Source organism: Epinephelus lanceolatus, chromosome 19 (assembly GCF_041903045.1).
Source record: "Epinephelus lanceolatus isolate andai-2023 chromosome 19, ASM4190304v1, whole genome shotgun sequence".
Classification (NCBI taxonomy): Eukaryota; Metazoa; Chordata; class Actinopteri; order Perciformes; family Serranidae; genus Epinephelus; species Epinephelus lanceolatus.
The window spans coordinates 7,999,955-8,025,000 of record NC_135752.1 but is presented as its reverse complement, the minus strand read 5'-3'; the positions used below and the strand labels follow the sequence as shown (position 1 = coordinate 8,025,000).

The following is a 25,046-nucleotide window of genomic DNA, read 5'->3' as shown; positions in this document are numbered from 1 at the left end:
GTTGAAAATCAGGTGTACCTTTGATTGGAAATATGGGGACTAAAATGGCACATCGAAGGACTGAAAATGGTTTGGCAACAAATAGGGAGGACAAAAAGAAGGACTAAAATTGGCACAATGAAAGAATCAGAATAGGGGGAAAAGGATTCAAAATGGCACAGTAATGGCTTCAAAATGGCACAGCGGGAGAGCCATAATTCAAATGACATAATAAAGATTTAAAATGGAAAAGAAAATATTTAAATTGAAAGAAGGAGGGTTTCAAACGCACAGTAATGGATTAAAAATGTCAAAATGAGATACTCAAAATTGAAAGGAGGGCCTGAAAATGTCACAATGAAGGATTGAAAATGAAAGGAAGGAATCAAAATGGCACAAGAAAATAGAAGGACCACTTAATAATAGTGGACTGCTGTAAAACCAGGATTTCCCAGTAGTCTGTAGTCTGGCGGAAACCTCACTTGTTTTTTTCTGTCAATTCTGACATTTTAAAAATGGCTGCATTTGCTCTGAATATGTGAGTCCGAATGTGCTGTAGGGGGAAGCACAGCAGGAGGAGGAGAACATGGTAATGTTTGATATCACTCCTGCTCTCCCGCTGTGTGAGCACTTCACTCTGATGTTTTATGTATAATTAAAATGTTTTCTGTGCCGGCAAAAGGCCTCCGCAGACAAGCGGTCCTTATTGTAGCCCCGCCCCCCTCATTAATGCAGCAGGAGGGAGGAGGTGTCGAGGGGTTAATGGAGAAGCTAATGATTAGCATGGAGGCTCCCCACATTAATTGGATGTCTCTTTGTGCAGAGGCTGATGTTTGTTGTTTCGGCAGGAGGTGGAAAAAAGGCGGCAGAGAGACAGTTTGTTCTGAAGATTGTTTTTATTAAGTGAGTTTTACTAAGACAAGCTTAATGAGTCAGTTTGGGTTTAATAGAGGAAGGAGGCAGGAGGCGGAGTTTTGTTTAGAGGTGTCTGCAGAGAGCCCCACAATTATATTCACACTTTATCTGTAAGTAGAAGACATTACTATAGACCTGAGTGCTCATTAACACACACACACACACACACACACACACACACAAACACAAACACAAACGTGTTGGTACTTCTATACATGTGGGGGCCCTCTCTCATATTCCCCTTATTCTAATTATTCTAACAAAAAGTGCTCTTTTTCCATAAATGTTGTCACAACCCAGCAGAAGGTTGGACATAAGAAGAGGAGACGACCACATGAGCTGGAAATAAAATAGGTTTATATTACATAATTAAAAGAGAAGTTCAACTAAGACAAACCAAACACAACAAAACCTAAAGGTTGGAAATGAATATAGGGTTTGCACTTAGACCAGAGGGCTGTACCATGAAGTGAGATAAGTGGGTTAGCAAAGTTGAGTCTTAAGTCAAGGTTTTCTGTCCTATAAATGTAGCTCTCTTTCAACCTGGCTAGATCTCCATGGTAACTTGAGCCCCATTTCCACTGAGCAGTACGGTACGGTTCAGTTCGGTATGGTATGCATTTTTTCCATTTCCAGTGCGAAAAGTTGTGGATGGTACCAATGCATCTGTTCCATACCGTTCTCATTTTTGGTACCCCTTCTGTTGGAGAGTTTTATTAGTAGACTGTAACTATAGAATAAAAGGTTTTGCTTCCTCTTGCAGCAGCTGGAGTCGCAGAAAAAATAACTTAATTCACTGGGCACACTGCCAGCACCTTTTAAGGTGGAACGTTAACTTGTAATGTTACTCAATGCATGAGGTGAAGATGTGAATCAATCAACACACCTTAAATATCCCATAGGACAACTGTGACCATTACTTTAGTTTTTCTATGACAAACACTTTTAGTAATGAGTGAATCTTCAGCGTTTAAAAATATATATTAATTTCGGCTGGGTTATGTGAACTGCCTATATTCTTATCCTCCCTCTGAGAAAAAAAAAAAGCATTGCGGAACCTTGTTCCAATGGGAGACGGCAACACTAAACCTCTGGGCTTGCCTGAGAAGGACTAAGTGCGCAAACCCACTATTTTTAAATATCCCATAGAGAGAGACTCTCACTGCAGCCTATTCTGTTTCGTCACGAAAATGTCGGCGTGCAGCCTCGCTCTGTGGACGATAAACGAGTTGCAGACTTCCATCTGTGTCACCGGTGATGAGGAAATACAGTGAGTGCTGGACAGAGCAGTGACAACAACCCCGCCCACATTTTAGAGTACTGTTGGCGGGAGCTTGTCTATGTTCCCACATTTCTAAGATTTTTCTTAAAATTAGGCCCTATGTTCCCACATTTCTAAGATTTTTCTCAAAATTAGGCCCTATGTTCCCACAGTTCCCATATTTCTAAGATTTTTTCTCAAAATTAAACCCTATGTTCCCACATTTCTAGGACATTTTCAAAATTAGGTCTTGTTTTCCTACATTTCCCTTCAATTTAAACCCTATCCTCCCACAAGGGTTAGGGTTAGGGGGGATAATAGGTTGGGTGTAATTGGCTACCAAATTGGGAGAAAGGGGGATAAAATCTGATACAAATTTATGAAAAAGGAAATGTGGGAACACAGAGCTGTGGGAACATAGGGCTGTGGGAACACAGGGCTGTGGGAACATAGGGCTGACCCCCTGTTGGCAGTGGAAATGCTAGAGTCTAGGTACCATGTCTGAAGGGTACTTTTGGTTCCAAAGGTACCATACCAAAAGAATTTGGTGGAAACAGGGCTTTATGGGCCCTCTCCACTGTCAGTTTTAGTGTCACAGAGTCAAGCCACGTCGATTTGCGTTTCCATTGTCAGCTTAGACGCGCCGTGCCACGCCAAGCTGCGCCAGAGATGGACCTTCTCCAGAGTAGGTCCAAAAGCCGGGCTGCCCACCCTCAAGCAGGTTGCGGTGACTTTTCGGCAACTGCAGCCAACCTCTGACCCTGCTTCACCCCCCACAAATCAGCTGTGTGTGTGTTGCAAGATTCTACTCACCTCAAGTGGCCAGAGTAAGGGTGATTTTAAAAGTGTGCTGAGCTTTCAGTACTTTTGTAGCTCCTGACTGAATCTCTGTGGTTTGGAGTTTAGTTTCTCTCCTGCGTCCTGTTCTTACTTCAGATATCTGCTTTATTTTACTGTTTTATGATCACTATCAGCCATATTAGAAGTTGTGTGAAGTTGCTGCTCAAAAACACAGCATTTCCTTATTTTGCTGCTTCACAATAAAAGTTTTTACATAACAAAATAATGGGGGACTTTTATTGTGAAGAATCTACGGGAAATCAAATGTGTTTTTCACTGAATTAGCAGAACTTTGTTAGCAGCTTTTTTTCTGCTTTCTAAAGGCAAGTCTTATAATACAGCAGGTAGGGAAAAAAAAGCAGAAACAACCACAGTAAGATGTTGATGAAGAGCTGCAGACAACAGGCTCTTACTGCACCTCTACAAACAGCTCACCTCCAACTGGTAAACTTCTTTTTCCTGCTCTGCTGTGGAAAAACACATGTAGCAAAAATGACAGGGGGTTTTAGCTGTGGATCAGTCTGCTGTTTTTAAACATCATCACTCAAGACAAGCCGTCATCAGTTAAAGACATACCTTCAAGAAGGTAGCCCTGTTGAAATGGAAATGCAAATCCCTGCCACACTGTGCTGATGGCCCAAACTGAACTAAGCCAAGCCAAGCTCGCCCATGACAGTGTGTGATGCTGCAGACCTAACCTTTTTGTTCCAAGTTTCAGCTTGAAATCGGCTAAAAAGTTATTTTTCTTTAGGATAGTGTTACTCTATAGTCAATAGTCAGTAAATGAGCGATATAGATTCCCAGTGGAGGGAATATGATAGGATATTTTTTTAGGCCATGTAAACTTGGTAATTTACACAATTGGTAACTTTCTGCCAGCATTCCTCTCTCGCCTTAATTGAAGCAACAGTATTGCTTCAGTACTATTTAAATATTCTTCAAAGGCGGAACTAGGCAGCATGCTGTCTATAATTTGTAAGTGTCAAATGATGCGCTGAATGTTTTATTTGACTTGTTGTTTTGTGAACGTGCAGAGAGCCTGAGTTAACAGAGCAAGCTGATTACCTCCTCCGTGGTACCCGCTGAATTCTCGCACTGAATTCTCCTGATGACCTTACTCCTAAATTTTACACATTCTAAATACTCTCTCTAAATACACTCTAAGTATTTTTCACTTAACAGCATGTCCCCACTGGACTCACTCTCTAACCTCTCTCTTCCTACTCTACCAAAAATGTGCCTATACCTTCCAAATATGTCCTGAAAATTGTCCTCACTTATTTAGATCAGGAGCCAGAGCCTTCAGCTATCAGGCTCCTCTCCTGTGGAATCATCTTCCTGTTACGGTCCGGGAGGCAGACACCGTCTCCACATTTAAGACTAGACTTAAGACTTTCCTCTTTGATAAAGCTTATAGTTAGGGCTGGCTCAGGCTTGCCCTGTACCAGCCCCTAGTTAGGCTGACTTAGGCCTAGTCTGCCGGAGGACCCCCTATAATACACCGGGCTCCCTCTCTCTCTCTCTCTCTCTCTCTCTCTCTCACTCTCATCCTATTACTGCATCTTGCTAACTCGGCCATTCTGGATGTCACTAACTCGGCTTCTTCTCCGGAGCCTTTGTGCTCCACTGTCTCTCAGAATAACTCATACCGCAGCAGTGCCTGGACAGTGTGACGTGTGTGGTTGCGCTGCTGCTGTGGTCCTGCCAGATGCCTCCTGCTGCTGCTGCCATCATTAGTCATTAGTCATACTTCTACTGTTATTATACACATATGACTATTGTCACACAAGTATACTTTCAGATATTAATACATACTTTCAACATATTTTACCACAGTAGCCAGAACTATAACTATAATATTATTACTTTCATTAATGTTGTTGTAAGCTACTGTCATTACCTGCATCTCTCTCTCTCTCTCTCTCTCTCTCTCTCTCTCTCTCTCTCTCTCTCTCTGTCTCATTGTGTCATATGGATTACTGTTAATTTATTATGCTGATCTGTTCTGTACGACATCTATTGCACGTCTGTCCGTCCTGGAAGAGGGATCCCTCCTCAGTTGCTCTTCCTGAGGTTTCTACCGTTTTTTTTTCCCCGTTAAAGGGTTTTTTTTGGGGAGTTTTTCCTTATCCGCTGTGAGGGTCTTAAGGACAGAGGGATGTCGTATGCTGTAAAGCCCTGTGAGGCAAATTGTGATTTGTGATATTGGGCTTTATAAATAAAATTGAATTGAAATTGAATTGAATTTAAAAAAAAAGTCCCCCAATTTTTTATTATGTCCCAGTTTCCCAAAAGATGTCTTGAACTGACTGTAAGTCCTTAATGTTCCATAAGTGCTCTTTATATATTCTGTTATTAGATATTTTCTGATTGAACACAAAACACAAACTAAGCCTAACCCTCACTATATTCTGGTGTATATAAAGTATATCTTATATTTAATTATTTTGTTTGGGTGAAGTCCTGTCTGTGTTCATTAAACACTGATGAAAGCAGAAAGCTTTTATAGCACATGTTTATATTCAGGAAGTTGAGATATTGAAAAAGCATTGTTTTGATATGCTTTGTCTTCAGTATTAAACACAATCCCAGGGACAGTTGTTGCTTTGTCACCAAACTTAATTTCCCACATGTCACTTTCTGATTCTCAGTTTCATTTCAGTGATCTTTGTGATCAACACACAGCAGAAACCTAAACATTAAACTTCATTCTTGAGCTTGGAAACAAAAGTCCCCCCATTTTTATCGTCTATGGTTGCGCCCTCTTCTTCTGCACCTGACTGGAGAAAAAGCACCATCTACTGCTGATCTCAATTAACCAACTTCCAATATTTGTGTAGTTCATACACATAGTAAAAGCACATAAATCCTCATTTTCCTTTGCCCATATTCTTAAAACTGGCATAAAATTTGAGCTACATTTGGAGGTTTAGGTTTAACATTGGAAACCCAAACTGAGAACAGCGTTAGTTCAGGCGGGACCAGGGCAGGACACAATGTCAAGCTCAGCCCACATCCCAGCTACATCAGCTGATTTTAATCAGCCCAAACAACTGATGGATCAGCTGACTGATGGAAGGGAGTCAGCTGATGGATCACATGTGTCTTCTGTGTTCACTTTGACAACAAACCAAAGAAAACATCAAAATGTCCAGATAACCCCTGGTTTACGGGGGGTCTGTTGAATGCCTGCAAAAAAAGAATAAATTATATAAAGACTTTATCAAGCACAGAACTGAGGAAAAAGAAATTAAATATAAGACATATAAAAATAAACTAACGGATATTCTAAGAAAATGTAAGAAAGATTATTATAGTAAATTGTTGGAAACCAATAAAAATAACATAAAGGGCACCTGGAACATTTTAAATTCAATTATTAGAAGAAAAAAAACAAGTGCGGGATTTCCAAATGAATTTCTTGATAATGGTAAGATAATTAAAAACAGTGATGAAGTGGTGGCAGGCTTCAACAGATTCTTTTTAAATGTCGGGCCCAAGCTGGCCGATGAGATAATCTCTCCACAAGGGCGAGGTGTCTCACAAATTTTTGAAGAAAGAAACTCAGCTACTATTTTTCTGAGAGATACAGATAAAACCGAAATAATTGACATTGTTAATAATTTTAAGAACAAGACATCAAGGGATTGTGATGATATTGATCTATTTTTAATTAAACAAGTAATTGTAGCTATAGCAGATCCCATAGCACATATCTGCAATCTCTCACTGAAACTGGGCACCTTTCCCTTTAAGATGAAAATAGCCAAAGTCATTCCCATCTTTAAAGCTGGTGAGCAGAATCTTTATACTAACTCCAGGCCAGTTTCATTGCTTCCCCAATTTTCTAAAATCTTGGAGAAGATATTTGCCACCAGATTGGACAGTTTTATTGATAAGCATGAGATCTTAACTGATAGTCAATATGGTTTTAGACCAAATCAATCTACATCTTTGGCTCTAATTGACCTTGTGGAAGAACTAACTACCAGCATTGATGAAAAGAAGTTCGCCATAGGGGTATTTATTGACCTTAAAAAGGCCTTTGACACAATTAATCATCATGTCTTACTTCAAAAACTGGAAAGATACAGGATTAGGGGTGTAGGGCTCAGATGGATAAAAAGTTATTTAGAACATAGACAACAGTTTGTGCAGATGGGAGAGGAAAAGTCAATGCTCCTAAATATAACTTGTGGTGTACCACAAGGATCAATAATGGGACCAAAATTATTTATATTATACATAAATGATATTATTAATACTTCTAATATTTTGAAATTTGTAATTTTTGCAGATGATACAAATATCTTTTGTAAAGGAGAGAACCTCCAACAGCTGTTAAAAATCGTCTCTGAAGAGCTAGCCAAGCTAAAACAGTGGTTTGATACAAATAAATTATCTCTCAATATAAAGAAAACCAAATTTATGATTTTTGGGAAACGCAAAATTCCAAAAGATTTAACCATTGAAGTACTGTGTGATAACACCAGATTAGAAAGAGTTTATGAAAATTCCTTCCTGGGAGTAATAATTGATCACAATCTCAGCTGGAAACCGCAAGTCAAACACATTTGCTCTAAATTGGCAAAGACTAATGGTATACTTTGTAAAGTCAGACACATACTGAATCAGAAAACAATGTACATTCTATACTGCTCGCTTTTTCTTCCTTATCTGTCCTATTGTGCTGAGGTGTGGGGTAATACCTACAAATCCACCCTGAAGACAATATGCACCATGCAGAAAAAGGCAATGAGAATAGTTAGCAATGTTGGCTATAATGCACAAACAAATGATTTATTTTTAAAATTACAATCATTAAAATTTATGGATATAGTGGATCTCAAGACCACACAAATTATTTACAAAGCTAAAAACAACTTACTCCCTATTAATATACAAAAATGGTTTAAAGAAAGAGAAAGTGGTTATAATTTAAGAAGGAGAGGGAATCTCTTACAATCCAAGGTGCGTACCACACTCAAAAGCATGTGCATATCTGTCAATGGGGTGAGGTTGTGGAATAATTTACCTGTAACGATCAAAGATAGTAAACACATTGCTCAATTCAAAAGACAGTTTAAAATTCTCACATTAGAAAACTATAACAATTGAGGTGAAGGTGGGCCAAATGTTTCATTACCACTTTAAGAGGTTGTACTGAATTGTTTAGCCATAAAGTCTGCATTTTTTTTCCTTTTTTTCAAATATTCTCTTGTATTATATTTTCAGTATATATTGTTTTTTATTTCCAGAACTAACTACCTCAGATGAATCAAGAGTTTCTCATTTGGACAAATGGCGGTACTTTGATAAAATAAACAGTAGCCGTGTTAGAAAATTAAGATGTATAAAAGGGGAAGGTAAACATAAGTTAGCTTCTTCCTTCTCCTTTTTTGAACATGTAGAGACCTTTAATTTATTTATTTTCTGTGAGAAATGTCATGTGAAAAATGCTTCCTTGCTGATTCTCATGTTCAAAAATAAATTTCATTTCATTCATTCAAACTACAAATCTGGAAACTAAACTGTTCTGTTCAATGACAATAACTCTCTTTCTGTCTCTCTCCCTCTCCCCAGAGTCCCTGTGTTCATCAGCCTCAGGTTTATAATCATCTTCCTAAACCAAAAACAGACCACCCACAGACTGACACTCACCTGCACTGATTCGTTGTCTCAGTGGGCAATTGCCTCATCTTCCCGTTAAGGAAACCGTTTTCAGGATGACATCACACCGGACATCTGTCAGCATCTGGAGCATAGAGTGATTTTCCAGAGCAACACCACTAACAATGGGAGCAACAACTGTAGCAATAATGGAATCAGCAATGAGAAAAAACACACCAGCAACACCAGCTGCAACTACAATATGACATCAAACAACAGACACTGCACAATATGAACAGGAGCAGCAGCAGCAGCAATATGTTGAGTATCCACCAGCTCAAACCAACAACCTAAGCCTTTAATCCTTTCTGAGATTCATCATCTGTTCAAACTTTACAGCACGCGCTTATTTTGTCTCATTTTCAAAGTGAGATATTTCTTTCTTTTTGATATAAAGCTGATAAAAAATGAAAATAATAATAAAAAAAAATAATGAGGAGCAACGCCCTCATCAAACCCAAAGTCAGACTGCAAACTGCTGGACGGCTTTTGCTAACTACTAACTCTTGTTGTGCTCTTTGATGATTTTGGTTGTTTGTGGTGTCAGATTGTTGTCATTTTTTAAAAAAAAGAAGTCTTCAGGGGTTTTAATTAAACAATAAGAATTTACATGGATATGAAATAGAACAATTGCTTATTTAAGACAAATTTTATACCTTCAGCGAACATGTGTGTACATTTCTTGGGACTGGAGTAAATAAATGATTATATTCACAAATGTTTGTTGGAGCTTTTTTTTGAGAACATTTTTTTTTTTTTTAGATATTTTTTGGGCATTTGCCTTTAAGGGACAGGACAGGTGAGTTTGGGGGGGGATGACATGCAGCAAAGGGCCACGGGCTGGACTTGAACCCAGGCTGCTGCGGCAACAGTCTTGTATATGGGGTGCCTGCTCTACCTACTAAGCCACCAACGCCCCTGGGAATATATTTTATTAGTAATTATGCATCCACTATATCAACTTCACATATACACATATTTTGCATTTATCAGGCCCCTCCACACAAACACTCCAAATCCAATTGATGGTGCCTTTATTAAAGAAAAATTTTCCTGATAGATGACTGTTTCTGATTATGCTGACAATCAATATTCTACACACTGCAGACAACTCGACCTTTAAAGGAAATGTACAACCTTTTTTGGAAATACACTAACTTGCTGTCTTACTCACAGTGAGATAAGATCGACATCCGTATGTTAGGACCCTGACACATCAAGCCGACAGTTTGCCTTTGGCTAATGCCAGGCTGTCGATGAACGTCTGTCACCCTAGTTTTGTTGCTAGTTGGCTTTAATTCAGCTGATTTACTGAATTGAGGTTGGAGCCAACAGAGCCTGTCAGTGAAAGAAATCACTCTGATTGGCTGTTTGGCTCAGCGCACAAGAAGAGAAATGGAAGTACGGAAAGAAGGCAAACCACTCAAGAGGGAGATCGAAAAAAACTTGTTATATTAGGTAAGATTATGAAGCTCAGCATTAGTTCAGTCAGGAAGACTTTCTTTATGCTATATCCATTCACAATTCTCTCTCTATCCCATTCCCACCGCTTCCTCCAATCAGCCGTCCTTAATGTACTACAGTATGTCTCTACCATCCTCTGGAATATATGACATCATGATGGGGTCCAATCGCCTTTTCACATTTCTCTTACTCATGTGCACATGTAAATAAATACCTATGCTTTTCTCTCAGAACGAGTCTCTCCTTATTGAACTGTTTTTAGCCATTTAGCTCTTTAGTAGAAACAGTTTGTAATTGTTTGTTTAACTGTTTGCTAGTGCACAATAAAAATAATTTGTTGTTTCCTTTGGTTAAAGTGCCAACTTGCTAACTAGCATCTTGAATCACTCCTGACAGTCCCCTGGGTTCCCTCATTGAATGACCAATACAGAGTACCTCTGTCTGCTGGTGAGGAGAGTTATTTCCTCCCACACAGGTACAGAATGTATGTGCTAGTTGGCTGTCAGCTGTAGTCTTTGCGGTGTGCTCAAATGCAACTTTTTTGGCCAAGGCACTTGCAACGTGAAGCGACGCAGGGATGGGCAGTATTTCTATTACTTGTATTTAAAATACGTATTTCAATTACATTTGAGTATTTTGTAATTTATATTTGATAAGGCCGATAAAAGCAAATGTAATTTGTAACAAAATACTTTTGAGTGGAGTAATTTTGTATTTTTTTTTTTTTTTTTTAAATATTTGTATCTATATGTTTTTTTTAAACTTGGGCCATTCAATGTGCCCTTCAATGACCTAGTGGTCTGTTTTACTGGACTGTGCCTAACAGGAAATTGTAGGTTGTTGTGGTTGATGCTTGGGATGAGTATGCTACAAATGAATTGCCTCACATGGGATCAATAAAGTTGTCTGAATCTAAATCTGAATCAATAAATGATATTTTAGGGACATGTCCGTAGCTTTTTTTTTCTCTTTTTCATTTGAAAACAGTTGAGAACAGGGCTCCAAAGGCTCCAATTTAGATAGCAAACAAGTTAACTAGCTACAGTAGCTACAGTATCTTGCTGCTGTTTAGCTAGACCATTGGTGGACAGTTCACAGCACAGCTAGACTAGACTTGCCAGGCATGCTGCTCACGTGGATGGACCCACACTACCAGTGGACTACCTTGCTGCTCACATCTTCCAAGTTCAACCAATTGTCTGTCAAGGTAAATATTTTATCTGAGTGTGACAGATGTCAGCTGGCTTGATGTATGATTTATGTCTGAGTCTGGATACATAGCCTATTGTATAAATACATGGTGTTGATATTTATAATATCAAGCTAGCGATGCTTATGCTAACTGTCTTATTAACTGTGTAACTGCTAACTGTGTATATCCTATAGCCCAAACCTGAATACTCTGCTATACCAAATTGTGAGAAAACAAGCACAAATTTGCAATAGCTGTGACCAAATTTGCTACTATCACGCCATTAATGGATGAATCATGGTTGTTCTTTTTGGCATAGTTACTTATGGTCTCTAATTGCAGCATGTAAATTTTGAGCATTTTTGGTCAAGGACTTTTTGAGTTATTCACAAAAAGAATTGAATCAGTTAGTATAGTGCCACCTATGGACGAATCGTGGGGATTCTTTCTGGTATAGTTACTCATGGTCTCTAGTTGCAATATGCAAAATTTGAGCATTTTTGGTCAAGGACTTTTGTGGACCGACCAACCAACCAACCAACTAACCGACTGACAGAGTGACCTATAGAGCTGTGGGTCATTGCCAAAAAGAGAAAGGAAAAAAGTATTTTCTGTATTTGAAAGTACAAAATACATGTATTTTATTTTGATACATTTTCTGGCACCAGTATTTTGTATTTTATTTTGATACATTTATTTGAGGGGTATTTTGTATCAAAATACATTTTAACGTTTTTTTGCCCATCTCAGAAGTAACACAACAGTTGACCCTCGTGTCGTTAGATTTGTGCTGTCAGTTTGATGTGTCTGGGCAGTCAGGATGTGGTTAGTCTAGCTTAGCACAAAGACTGAAAGCAAGAAGAAACCGTTGGCCTGGCTCTCACTCTCATTGTTTAATGGGACAGAATGTGAAAGCAGGATTTTGGGCGTTTATTGGGAATTACATGCTGGAGCTACTTTTTGGCAAACAGTCAGGTGAAGTAGCTGTGTGGAGCTGCCTGTAGTCTTGTCATCCTGGTGAGGATGCAAGGTTTAGTCCCAATGTGCCTCAATTACCCTTTTTGTTGTAGCAGAAGACACTAGTTTCAGCACAAAGCACACATTGTCACTTTGCTGTTTAAATATTTGTCAAACAAATTAGGTAAAATGTATTAATTCAAAAGATTAGAGGTGTTGGTAGCCAAACACACAGACCAGCCAGGCAAGCTGTTTCGCCTCTACTTCCAGTTTTTATGCCAAGATAGGTTAACACCAGGTCCTCCTTATCTGACTCTGAGACCAGCTGGAGTCCATCTGTGGAAGATTTACTGAGTCAGTTGAAAAGGTGTTTAACATATGACAATGAAAACATGGATGACTTTTTCCAAAGTGAGAACTGGGTCAGTGACCTCACATGGAGCTCAAAATGTAGTTTGAGATCAAAGATTTTTGACATTTAACATTTCATTTGAGTAAATATGCATAACAGTATTTCAATTGAGAGAGACTTATTTTAGAATGAACAGTATTTTATTACAAAATGCACAATAGGATGAATTTAAAGAGTTCTTTGGCAATTACATTAATGCCCTTCGAGGTGTCCATTATTAGGAAATAATGGCCATTATTTTCTAATAATGGACACCTCGAAGGGCATTATCCCTTCCATAAGAAATTTGGGATGCACGATATTGGATTTTTTGCCGATAAGCGATACTGATACTGATATATCCACTGTTTTCCCCACCTTATTTTAGTGATCATCAAGTCTCTTCTTTGGTGGAATTAACATCATATTATGCATGCATACATTTATCATGGTGGCCCACCAGCCGATGGAGACATGAAATAGAATGCTTTTCAGTGTATGTAATATTCATTCATTGTGCAAAATAAGAAAAAAGAATATTGGCTGAAGCCTATTAACCTATACATATACAGGTGATGTAATGTAATGTAAAATACTTTTCAGAGGACTGTCAAATATTTATGCAATTATTTGTCTATGTCCATAGTTATCCCACCAGAGGGAGCTCAAATAATTTTGTGCCATGCAGATTTCAAAGCCGTATGGGGAAGGACATGTTTTCATATGCAGTAGCAGTTATGTGAAATGGTTGTTACATTCCCTCTACTTCTCCTTTTCCTTGTCTCTACACACACATGGGCACAAACACAGATACAGGCACATTAACTTCCACTTATTGTGCTTACACAATAAGAGGATCCATGATGATGGAATAAATGGACCTAAAAAGGGAGCTGAAGTGTGCGGACTTTTCTTTGTTTGTGTAGTTTAATTCTTTTAGTCCAGCACCATCTTCACTTTTTGGATGTGTGCGGCTACTCTTTTTATATTCGCTTACATTTAAAGGCAAACACACACGCATACACCCTATTGTCCTTCTTCCTTCTGACATAATTGTATAAAGATGTGATGCCTCCTGGATGTTGCCATGATATGTATGTATATATAGCTGTTAGCCTGGCTCTGTCAAAAGTTAAAAAAATACACATATTAACACGTATATATATACACATATTAACACGTATATACATATATATATATATATACAGTACAGGCCAAAAGTTTGGACACACCTTCTCATTCAATGCGTTTTCTTTATTTTCATGACTATTTACATTGTAGATTCTCACTGAAGGCATCAAAACTATGAATGAACACATGTGGAGTTATGTACTTAACAAAAAAAAGTGAAATAACTGAAAACATGTTTTATATTCTAGTTTCTTCAAAATAGCCACCCTTTGCTCTGATTACTGCTTTGCACACTCTTGGCATTCTCTCGATGAGCTTCAAGAGGTAGTCACCTGAAATTTTTTTCCAACAGTCTTGAAGGAGTTCCCAGAGGTGTTTAGCACTTGTTGGCCCCTTTGCCTTCACTCTGCGGTCCAGCTCACCCCAAACCATCTCGATTGGGTTCAGGTCCGGTGACTGTGGAGGCCAGGTCATCTGCCGCAGCACTCCATCACTCTCCTCCTTGGTCAAATAGCCCTTACACAGCCTGGAGGTGTGTTTGGGGTCATTGTCCTGTTGAAAAATAAATGATCGTCCAACTAAACGCAAACCGGATGGGATGGCATGTCGCTGCAGGATGCTGTGGTAGCCATGCTGGTTCAGTGTGCCTTCAATTTTGAATAAATCCCCAACAGTGTCACCAGCAAAACACCCCCACACCATCACACCTCCTCCTCCACGCTTCACAGTGGGAACCAGGCATGTGGAATCCATCCGTTCACCTTTTCTGCGTCTCACAAAGACACAGCGGTTGGAACCAAAGATCTCAAATTTGGACTCATCAGACCAAAGCACAGATTTCCACTGGTCTAATGTCCATTCCTTGTGTTTCTTGGCCCAAACAAATCTCTTCTGCTTGTTGCCTCTCCTTAGCAGTGGTTTCCTAGCAGCTATTTGACCATGAAGGCCTGATTCGCGCAGTCTCCTCTTAACAGTTGTTCTAGAGATGGGTCTGCTGCTAGAACTCTGTGTGGCATTCATCTGGTCTCTGATCTGAGCTGCTGTTAACTTGCGATTTCTGAGGCTGGTGACTCGGATGAACTTATCCTCAGAAGCAGAGGTGAATCTTGGTCTTCCTTTCCTGGGTCGGTCCTCATGTGTGCCAGTTTCGTTGTAGCGCTTGATGGTTTTTGCGACTCCACTTGGGGACACATTTAAAGTTTTTGCAATTTTCTGGACTGACTGACCTTCATTTCTTAAAGTAATGATGGCCACTCGTTTTTCTTTAGTTAGCTGATTGGTTCTTGCCATAATATGAATTTTAACAGTTGTCCAATAGGGCTGTCAGCTGTGTATTAACCTGACTTCTGCACAACACAACTGATGGTCTCAACCCCATTGATAAAGCAAGAAATTCCACTAATTAACCCTGATAAGGCACACCTGTGAAGTGGAAACCATTTCAGGTGACTACCTCTTGAAGCTCATCGAGAGAATGCCAAGAGTGTGCAAAGCAGTAATCAGAGCAAAGGGTGGCTATTTTGAAGGAACTAGAATATAAAACATGTTTTCAGTTATTTCACCTTTTTTTGTTAAGTACATAACTCCACATGTGTTCATTCATAGATTTGATGCCTTCAGTGAGAATCTACAATGTAAATAGTCATGAAAATAAAGAAAACGCATTGAATGAGAAGGTGTGTCCAAACTTTTGGCCTGTACTGTATATATATATGTATATATATATACATATATATATGTATATATATATACATATATATATCTCATGACAACATCCAGGCAGAAGAAATAATTGTATGCTTGCAGATGAGGTGGAGGTCAGAAAAGAATTGTTTGGTGACCTTCACAGTGCTTTTAAAAACTAAAGGAAGGTTTTTTGTTGTTGTTGTTGTTGTTGTTGTTGTTGTTGTTTTGAGTGGCAGCATGTTGCTGCTTATTTTCATGAGCAGGATGATTTCTCACATTTAAAATAAGCTAGGTGGATGCAAAGGATCGCATTGCATCCCACCCTGTCACTGCTGGGGGCACTTGCACCTAGAAAGCTCCTGGAAACTCGTTTGTGGCATCATTTCTGAGAATGAAGGAGATACTGACATGGCTGAGACCACAATGAACACGGTATAGCATAGTTTCATGTTTTGGATTATCCATTGTTTGGATGTTGAAACTCTATACATGCTTTTCTTCCTTGCCTTCATGTTACATTCTCTCCCTTTTCGTCTTCCTAAAAACTTTACACCTTCTGTTTTTAAATATGCCATAGGCTAAACTTTGTCTGCTCACTGATATCACCAGATTAATGCCCATGGTCACATAGGACTAGAATATTTGAGTGTACTTTTGGCCATAAAGTGTATCTCAACATCTACCATCTAGACTGTCATGAAATTTCATGATCACATTCCTGTTCCCCAGAGGACAAACCCTTAAGATTTAAATGACCCCATGGCCTGTCCTCTAGCAACACCCTTTACTTTTTAGCTCCAGTGCTGATTAGACTTTAAGAATAGCTAAATCATCAGTGTGTTGTTTGTTCTGTCAGATACTTGGCACAAACTGTTCCCAGTCCAGATGTTGGACTTTGTCTGTATGTGCAACTCTGTGTTGTGTGTGGTGCTTGTGTGTGTTAAAGACAGAGTGAGACAAACCAGCCTGCCAGCTCTGCCCTCATTTGCATCTGCTAATGGCTCTATGATGCCAGTTTCTGATCACTGCAACTACACATTTAAATTCCTGCTTCACTGCCAGATGCTCCTTTCTCTATTACTATCTCCCTCCCTCTCTCTGTCTCTCTCTGTCTCTCTCCCTCTCTCTCTCATCCAGGGATTCCTGTTTCCATCCTGTAACAGCAGCTCTGTTCGTGCTCTGCATCAGAAAACACTAGCTGAGGTTAAACCAGAGACGCAAAGCTGCTGCTGGTCATGATAAAACTTATATATTTACACTCAGATATTACAGTCGTGAACATATAATTCCAAAACCATAATCTGCTGCTATAACAGCTTTTACTCTTCTGGTTTCAGGCTTTTTCACCAGATTTTAGAATCTGGCTACTGGGATTTGCTCCCATTCAGTACACTTCAGTCAGAGAAACTTCAGTCAAGGAACTGATCATTTATAGCAAATGGTCATAGTTACATTTGGTTAAAAGGCTCCGCTCTGAGGGAGCTCTTATAGTCCGAGCAGCAACAAGGATTCTGCAAAACTGCCGAAAGCCTAATACATATAGAGAAGTTTGGGGTGGTCAAGGGAGCTGCATTGCTGAAAAGAGCTTCAGCAGAATAGCCAGTAATAAGTATCAGGTTATAATGTGAATGGGGGCGTTGTCATGTTGAAACAAGAAAGGGCCTTCCCCAAACTCTATCAACAATATATTTGTGAATTTTTATGACAACTGGGAAGAACCATGGTATCCCTCTTACACCAAAATGAGTGTGTGTATGTGGGTGTGTTGTATGTGCCAAAAATCCTGCTAAACATAAGCAACTGAAAATAAGGAATTCTTAATATGTGTAACTCTGAAATGGTAACATCCAATCACAACAGTCCTCAGGTTAAATGGAACATATGGCTTCTGAATCATCAACACAGTGGAGGGAACAGGGACGATGACCCAACAATCGCACACAGGATATTTTATTTATTTTATTTTATCTCAGATTCCTTCCTCTATCTCAGAAACATTGCCAGCCTCCTTCCATCCATTCCCACTTATAGACTCAACTACTGCAATAGTCTCCTCTACCGTTCATTATCCAAAACACTCAAGAAACTACACTATATCCAGAATTCAGCTGCTCGTCTTCTCACACACTCCTGCACCTGTGACTACATCACCCCTTTCCTTCATAACCTCCACTGGGTCCCTATACCCCAGCGTATCCACTTCAATCCCCTCATCATCACCTATGAAGCGTTCCACAACCTGGCTCCCACCACCACCCGGACTAACCACAGCACCTGGGGGGAAGGGCTCTCTCCATTGTTGCTCTCTCCCTCTGGAGCTCACTCCCTAAATTCATCAAAACTCCCCCTCACTCTCCACCCTCAAGAAAGCCCCCAAAACACACCTCTTCAAAACTGCCAACAACCTCTTACAAAACTATGCTCTTCTTCTCCCTGTTTGCATTGTTTGGGGGGGGGGGGTACTTGGTCTACAGTGGTTTTTGGGTGGGTGGAGTGTGTCAAGTGGCATCCACATGAATGCCAGGACCAAAGGTTTCTCCACAGAACATTGTGTTATAAAAAAAAGATGATCAATGTTATTCACTTCACCTGTCAGTGGTTTTAATTAATGTTTTGGCTGTTCAGTCCGTGCGCTTACATGACATTAGAGAAAATCAATTTATTGTATCAGTCTGACTAAAACTGGACTTTTAAAATACACATAAACATGTTAGTCCGACTGAGATCATACTAAATCAAGTTCTCTGACTAACACACCCAAATAATGCAATTGGGAGATGAATTACTCCTGCATGTATACAGTCAGTCAGTCAACTGTGGTGCTTTGCCCATGCTCCACAGTTTCCACCCCAGACATTGACCCGAAAGTCAAATAGCATTAAATGTGTAACAAAAGAAGTATGGAGCTACATTAGGGTCAAAAGTTTTGTACTTGAAAAAATAAAATTTGAAACTGAAAATTCATGTGTTGATCTTGAATTCTGAAAAATACAACAATGTATTCAAAATAAAAATACGTGTATGAAATGTTTTTTTCAGGTTAAATATAATTTTGATTCACTTTGGTAATTCTTTTGAATAAATAACTTATTTTCACTTTTCACTTCCATATATATTTTGACATTTGAGGTCTTATTTTTTTCAGATGCATGTTTTATCTTTTCAGATTCAGATCTTATTTTTTCAGTTTCAAATCTTTTTTTTCAGTTTCAGACTTTTGACGGGGCGTGGCATCAACTGAGAGGGGTGTGGAATCAAGAGTGACAGTGCCTTCAGGGAACGTAGGAACTAAAATAATTCTGACTCAACACTTATATACAGCATATTCATGTGATTGGCAGTGTAAAAATTGATGGCAATGACAAACTTCCATTTAGAAATCTGTTTTAGACCGTACTGAGCACCAAGTCTGGGGCTGTTTAGTGTCCGTTTTGGTAAGGAACCAGAACCAGGGCGAGAGAGACAGGATCCGGAATTAAATAGATGCGCCTTTCCGTCAAAATAAAAGCACCAAGCTAATAAAAATGCGGTGAAACTTTTTAAGTTAAAGAATATAATTTACAAGAAAAGCCCCAAGCCATTAAGTTAACCTTTTTCTTTTATTGTAAATCGATGGTGCGCCAGAATTTAAAGTTTTACTTTGTTGAACACTTTTACTTTGGGGAATTTGGTGAATTCCGGATCCGCTCTCTAGACCGGAACCAGAATCCAGACAAAATTCAGAGTGAATGGAAACCAGGCTCTTCCCTGTACGTGAAGAGCCTGGTGACGCGAGGCTAGGTCGGTCGGGTCAATCTGCTGGAGCCCATACATCCAGCACACAGGTGAGAATTGTTAACTAAGTTTTGGGAAATCATAACAAACATTAAGGGGTCGTTTTTGTGACAACATACATTTTTTTGTGACGTCTTTTAGGTGGCGAATTTGTCAAAGCTGGAAAGTGTGATTGTCCATAGCTCCATCGTCACGGCCCTGTTGATGCTTCCACATCCAGTAAAACACCTCCCTATTCACCTGATTTTTTTCCCCAAGCTTGACCTTGGAGAAAAAAATCACCTGGAACCACAAAAATCACCTGGAGCCAGCTCAGGTGAGTAGGGAGGTGTTTTAGGATTGTTTCCTTTTCCCCAAGCTCAAAGGTTTCATCCAGGGGACACATTTACTGGATGTGGAAGCATCAACAGGGCCGTGACGATGGAGCTGTGAAAATGTATGTTGTCACAAAAACGACCCCTTAATGTCTGTTATGATTTCCCAAAACTTAGTTAACATTTCTCACCTGTGTGCTGGATGTATGGGCTCCAGCAGGTTGACCCGACCGACCGGACGCCATCATCGCAAGCGAAGCGGACACTATGCTGCGTTCACAGTGCTATGTGGAAATCGGACATATCAGCACTTAAAATGTGGCTGTTGAACTGCGAAATCTGGCATAATTTATCGCTCTTATACTGCAATTGGTGGTCAGTACTGTCTAAAACAGATTTCTAAATGGAAGTTTGTCATTGCCATCAATTTTTACATTGCCAGTCACATGAATATCCTGTATATAAGTGTTGAGTCGGAATTATTTTAGTTCCTACGTTCCCTGAAGGCACTGTCACTCATGATTCCACACCCCTCTCAGTTGATGCCATGCCCCCCACGCCACATCAGGGTCAAAAGTCTGAAACTGAAAAAAAAAAAGATTTGAAACTGAAAAAAAAAGATCTGAAAGTGAAAAAAAGATTTGAAACTGTAAAAAATAAGATCTGAATCTGAAAAGATTAAACATGTAACTGAAAAAAATAAGACCTCAAATGTTAAAATATATATGGAAGTGAAAAGTGAAAATAAATTATTTATTCAAAAGAATTACCGAAGTGAATCAAAATTATATTTAACCTGAAAGAACGTTTCGTACACTTATTTTTATTTTGAATACATTGTTGTATTTTTCAAAATTCAAGAGTACAAGTTCAAGTACAAAACTTTTGAACCTAATGTAGCTCCATAAAGAAGAAGCCACTAACAACATGGCGATATACATCCAGAGTCATCCATTTTTAGACGGACAAAATGTACAGAGCTGTAAAGTTGTCCACTATAGTGCCGGTTTGCTGCTAGCTAACCATAGCTAATTTGTTTGTCGATTCTTTGGTCTGTGACGTAATAGGTCAACAGGAATAAGGTCCAATACTAACAAGCTGAAAGGGGGCATATCACCACCTAGTAGCAGAGTTGGACACACTACAGTCAATAAATCGATTCCCCTCCTGTGCTTGTATACTGGGACAAGGACAGTAGTCGAATAAAATGGCCCATTTGAGCTATAACCGTAGTTCGACTTTACTGTTCATGTAAACATATTGACTGTACTCTATAAAATTGATATGGCTAACTTGTCAACAGTCTGCTGCCTATTGATACATCCAGCAGACACTGAGCAACATTATCACTGATTTGGAGTGTCTGTGTCTTCCTGATGAATGTAAGTCCAATGTTCACTCTCTGTTAGCTCTGTTTTTGGTCTCCACCAACTTCTGAGAAATATATCTGTCCATTTAGCTGCTAAATGCTCCATGCTCTAACTGTGTCTGTCTGCTGTTGAGTGCTGAGCAAGTACAGTGAGTTCCTCATGAAATTACTTGATGAGTGAGAGTGAACCAAAACACTAAGATTGTATTAAACAAAAAAAAAAAAAAAAGAAATATGCCAAAAGACACACTGTAAAATTGAGAGGAACTGCAGAGCATAATTATCTGTGTAACTACGAGCGACCCCTTTCACATGTCATTTCATCCATTGTTAGTGCACAAATATTAATTAGGGCCACTTTAAGGTGGTTTGGTGGTTAGACAATAAATCCATTACATCAATATGCTTTGTTTTTGTGTTTGTGTGGTTATTTTTGAATACCTCATCTGATTGATTTCATCCAGACAAACAGCCTTTTTTGTTGTTGTTTTTTTTAATGGGAAAACAAATAAGCAGAAGCAAAAGCTTCTGTTCCCTCCGCTGCTTCACTCTAATGATACAACAACTTCATGTTTGTTCCTGCTACTGAAGTGATGACATGCCATTAAACTAAATGGAGTTCTGGTTTGTTTTGTCTGAAATAAATAACAAAAATGCCAACGTGACATTTAGCTCCAGAAACAGCTGCTGCTCATTTAAAACAAACATCATGTGACCTTAATCAAGGAGTCAATTTGTGGGGCGTTGGTGGCTTAGTAGTAGAGCAGGCGCCCCATGTACAAGGCTGTTGCCACAGCGGCCTGGGTTCGACTCCAGCCTGTGGCCCTTTGCTGCATGTCCTTCCCTCTCTCTTTCCCCCCTTCACATTTAAGCTGTCCTATCAATTAAAGGCTAAAACACCCAAAAAATATCTTAAAAAAAAGAGTCAATTCGTTATCAATTTATGACAATGATTAAATAATGACTAATAAACTCTTAAGATATTTGGTTCCGTCCAAGTCTTTACGCTAAGACATTATCAAATAAATCCTCCAGATGTTTTACTGACACATTGGAATTTTGTTTTAACTTGAGTGGGACAATGACAACTGACGATTGACTATCATTAATTAATTGAGCCCATAAAAGGTGATAAAGGTGAAACAGAACTGATCTGATATGAACAGCAAACAAAACTGAACACACTGATAACTAAACTACTCATGGAGGCCTGGACATCAACACAATAACTAAGATAAATATAATATACATTGACTGTTTTCTACCCACACAATATTAGACTTGCAAAATGAAAAAATAGACACAGTTTTGGAAGTATTAGAAATTCTGAGCAACGAACACTTAATTTTCTACATTCTGGTGAGTTTCTATGCACCAGTTTTTGGTGGAAATGTCTTCGTTAATGGAAGGGAAAACAAAAATTCAGGTGACAGTTATATTATTATATTGTTATATTATATTATATTTATTCTCCTGATCAACTTTACTCTTTTAATATTATCTCTGCTAAGTCAGCACACATGTAGCCTAGGCATAATTCACTTTTTAATCATAGTTTGTGTCTTTTGTTTGTGGTCATGGCCCTTTGTTTTTTATTTTACATACAATGTTTAATTTCTATTTTTGCATACAAAGTCACCAACCTTGAGCCCAGATTGATTATTTAAACAACTGAATATTTATCTGTGGAGTCAAGACAAATCCATCTGTATTTTGGATGAGCTTTTTGATATTTTCAGCAGAAACTCTGTCTGCACTGAAACGTGGGTGTTTACCAGGCAGGGAGGGCCTCGCCTGAGGATCTGAGGCTGCACAATCAGTCACATCTTTTAAATCACTTCTCAAAACATATATTTTATTAATGCAATCCCCTTTTTTTCCCCAACATGTTATTGCTGTTTATCTTTTATATTACTTTGGGGTATTTTATTCCCTTTTCATTTTGTATTGTCTGATTTATTTCATTGCAGTCCTGTATTTTTTATTTTAAATTTTTTCTTCCTGGTTCAAACACGTAAGGCACTTTGTCACTTTGTTTTGAAAAGTGTTGCATAAACAAAATTTATTATTATTATTATTGTTATTATCATTATTTTGCTTGGCACATTTTGATTTTATGTATGTGATGCCTTGATTTTCTACCTGGAAGGTATTTATAATTAAACATCATGATTCGGTCTATATGGGTATATTTTCTATTTCAGAACTGAGAATACTACAATAGAATAAAGCCATTGTTATTTCCCATGGTAATAATATATTGGAATTCTTAATTCCAAAATCCTCTTTAAATGTGCATGTGGCACCTAGTCATGTCAATGATACGATAATTTTCAATAATTTACAAACCCCTGGACTTTAACATGTTTCAACAAGATTTCTGCTCATGTTCAAAACTGTTTGCACATTCAAAACACATCCCACATATGTGTCCTCTGAGAAGTCCAGGATATAGTTAAAATATTCTGGAGATAAAAAAAAGATGAGAAATAAAGACTGGAGGATAAATGCACATGTAGTTGACTTTGGTGCTTTTTACAATCAGCCTCTCACATGTTAGAAAGAAATGGGAAAGCAAATCATTTCAGCAATATTGGGTTAGGGAAGTGAGACACTGGTAAAAACCAAGACTTGTTAACTGGATGTGTACCAAGGAGACACTAACAGTAACAGGTTATATTTTAATTGTTTGATCAGTATTGTTGCGAGGGGGCAATTTAGTACTTACTCAATACTGATAGGGACTGCCAGATGTTACGCCCTCGCAGCCAAGGGGGTAATAAGACATAATGACACAGCAGAGGTGCTGTTATACAAGCTGCAGTATCTGGGGCTGAGACAGAAGGACAACATGGAAGTGCCAAAAACTGCAGCTCTTCAAATGGCCACTTGAGGCTGGCCTTTAAAGCGAGTCAGTCTACATAGGCCCCTATGTTAAAATGCCCAACTTAACAACAGAAATGAACCTGTTTAATGTCTGGTACAAAAAATAGTTTTGCTCTCTATAGCTAATTTCCCCATTCATGACAACTTTACAGGGGTGAATTTTTATATAAGTCACCCATTTTCATTTTATTAAAGCTTAAAGTTATGTATATTCAAGAGTGTGGTTCCTTGACTGACAGGTCTGCAAAGCATCACTACAGTCTCCTCCACAGCTCCACCACTGCGTCCAAATGTAGACACTTCTGTCTCCACAAAAGAAGATGGCAGCATAGACGTCGGAACTAGGGGTGCGGGGGGTGCGGCCGCACCCCAGCCTCCCTACCCACTGCATTATGCTTTAAAAAAAATAAAGAATCTGAATTTAAACTCAAATTGTCTGACTTACATTTATCTCTTTCATATCATTAATGCATAGATCTATGCTTTTGATGTGATATGCAGCCTGCCTGCCATCCTGGCATCCAGGATGTTGTGTCCATCCTGCAAACCCCCAAACCCGCGGAAAAATCCGAGTGGTGCGCGACGCCAAGGTTAGCGGTTTTACAGCTGATCATGTGTAGAGGCCTTTATGGATGAAAGCAATGTCTCGACCCTGCTTAAAATCTTCATTAGTAGGTCAACTGAGAGAAGGTCCACTTTTGGAAATGCATGAAAGCCCTGAGTCAGGAGCACAGACTTTTCTTTTTTTCATTCAAGGTTACAAATAATGTTATGTTCCTTAAATGGCTTGATTTACCTTTAAAGTTTCATTTTCTTAACAATAAAGATGACGTGTTCATCCATTCTAGTTCTCTTATAACTGCATGTTATTATAAAATAACTTCAAATCAAATCCTTAATCATTGATAAGTGTGCATGCTTCCCCTGTCCCTTCCAACAAAAATCCCGCCCCCCCTCTCAGAAAATAGTTCTGACGTCCATGGATGGCAGTGGCTGAAATGTCAAACTCGAGGCTTAAAAACAAGAGTCCACAAACCAGTGGGTGACGTCACGGTAGCTACTGTTGGCTACTGTAAGCTGCACCATTGGAACACAGCACAGCAAAGACAGTACTGGAATCCTCCTTCTGCTAAGCCAGGCCATCCACCTTGGATGACCACTGATTAACAAGCAGCTCAACATCGTAACTCTTCCTTCCTTCTTCCTTCCGTCTTGAC

General features: G+C 39.0%; 1 protein-coding gene across 1 annotated transcript in view; it reads left to right on the top strand.

Annotated features, from left to right (window-relative positions):
• Nucleotides 1-9,384, top strand: part of mbd2 (methyl-CpG binding domain protein 2) — a 56,485-nt gene extending 47,101 nt beyond the window's left edge. Inside the window, exon 7 of the mRNA XM_033647243.2 lies at nucleotides 8,579-9,384. The gene's annotated coding sequence lies outside the window, so the exon portion shown is untranslated. The remainder of the gene's footprint in view (nucleotides 1-8,578) is intronic.
• Nucleotides 9,385-25,046: the final 15,662 nt, after the last annotated feature.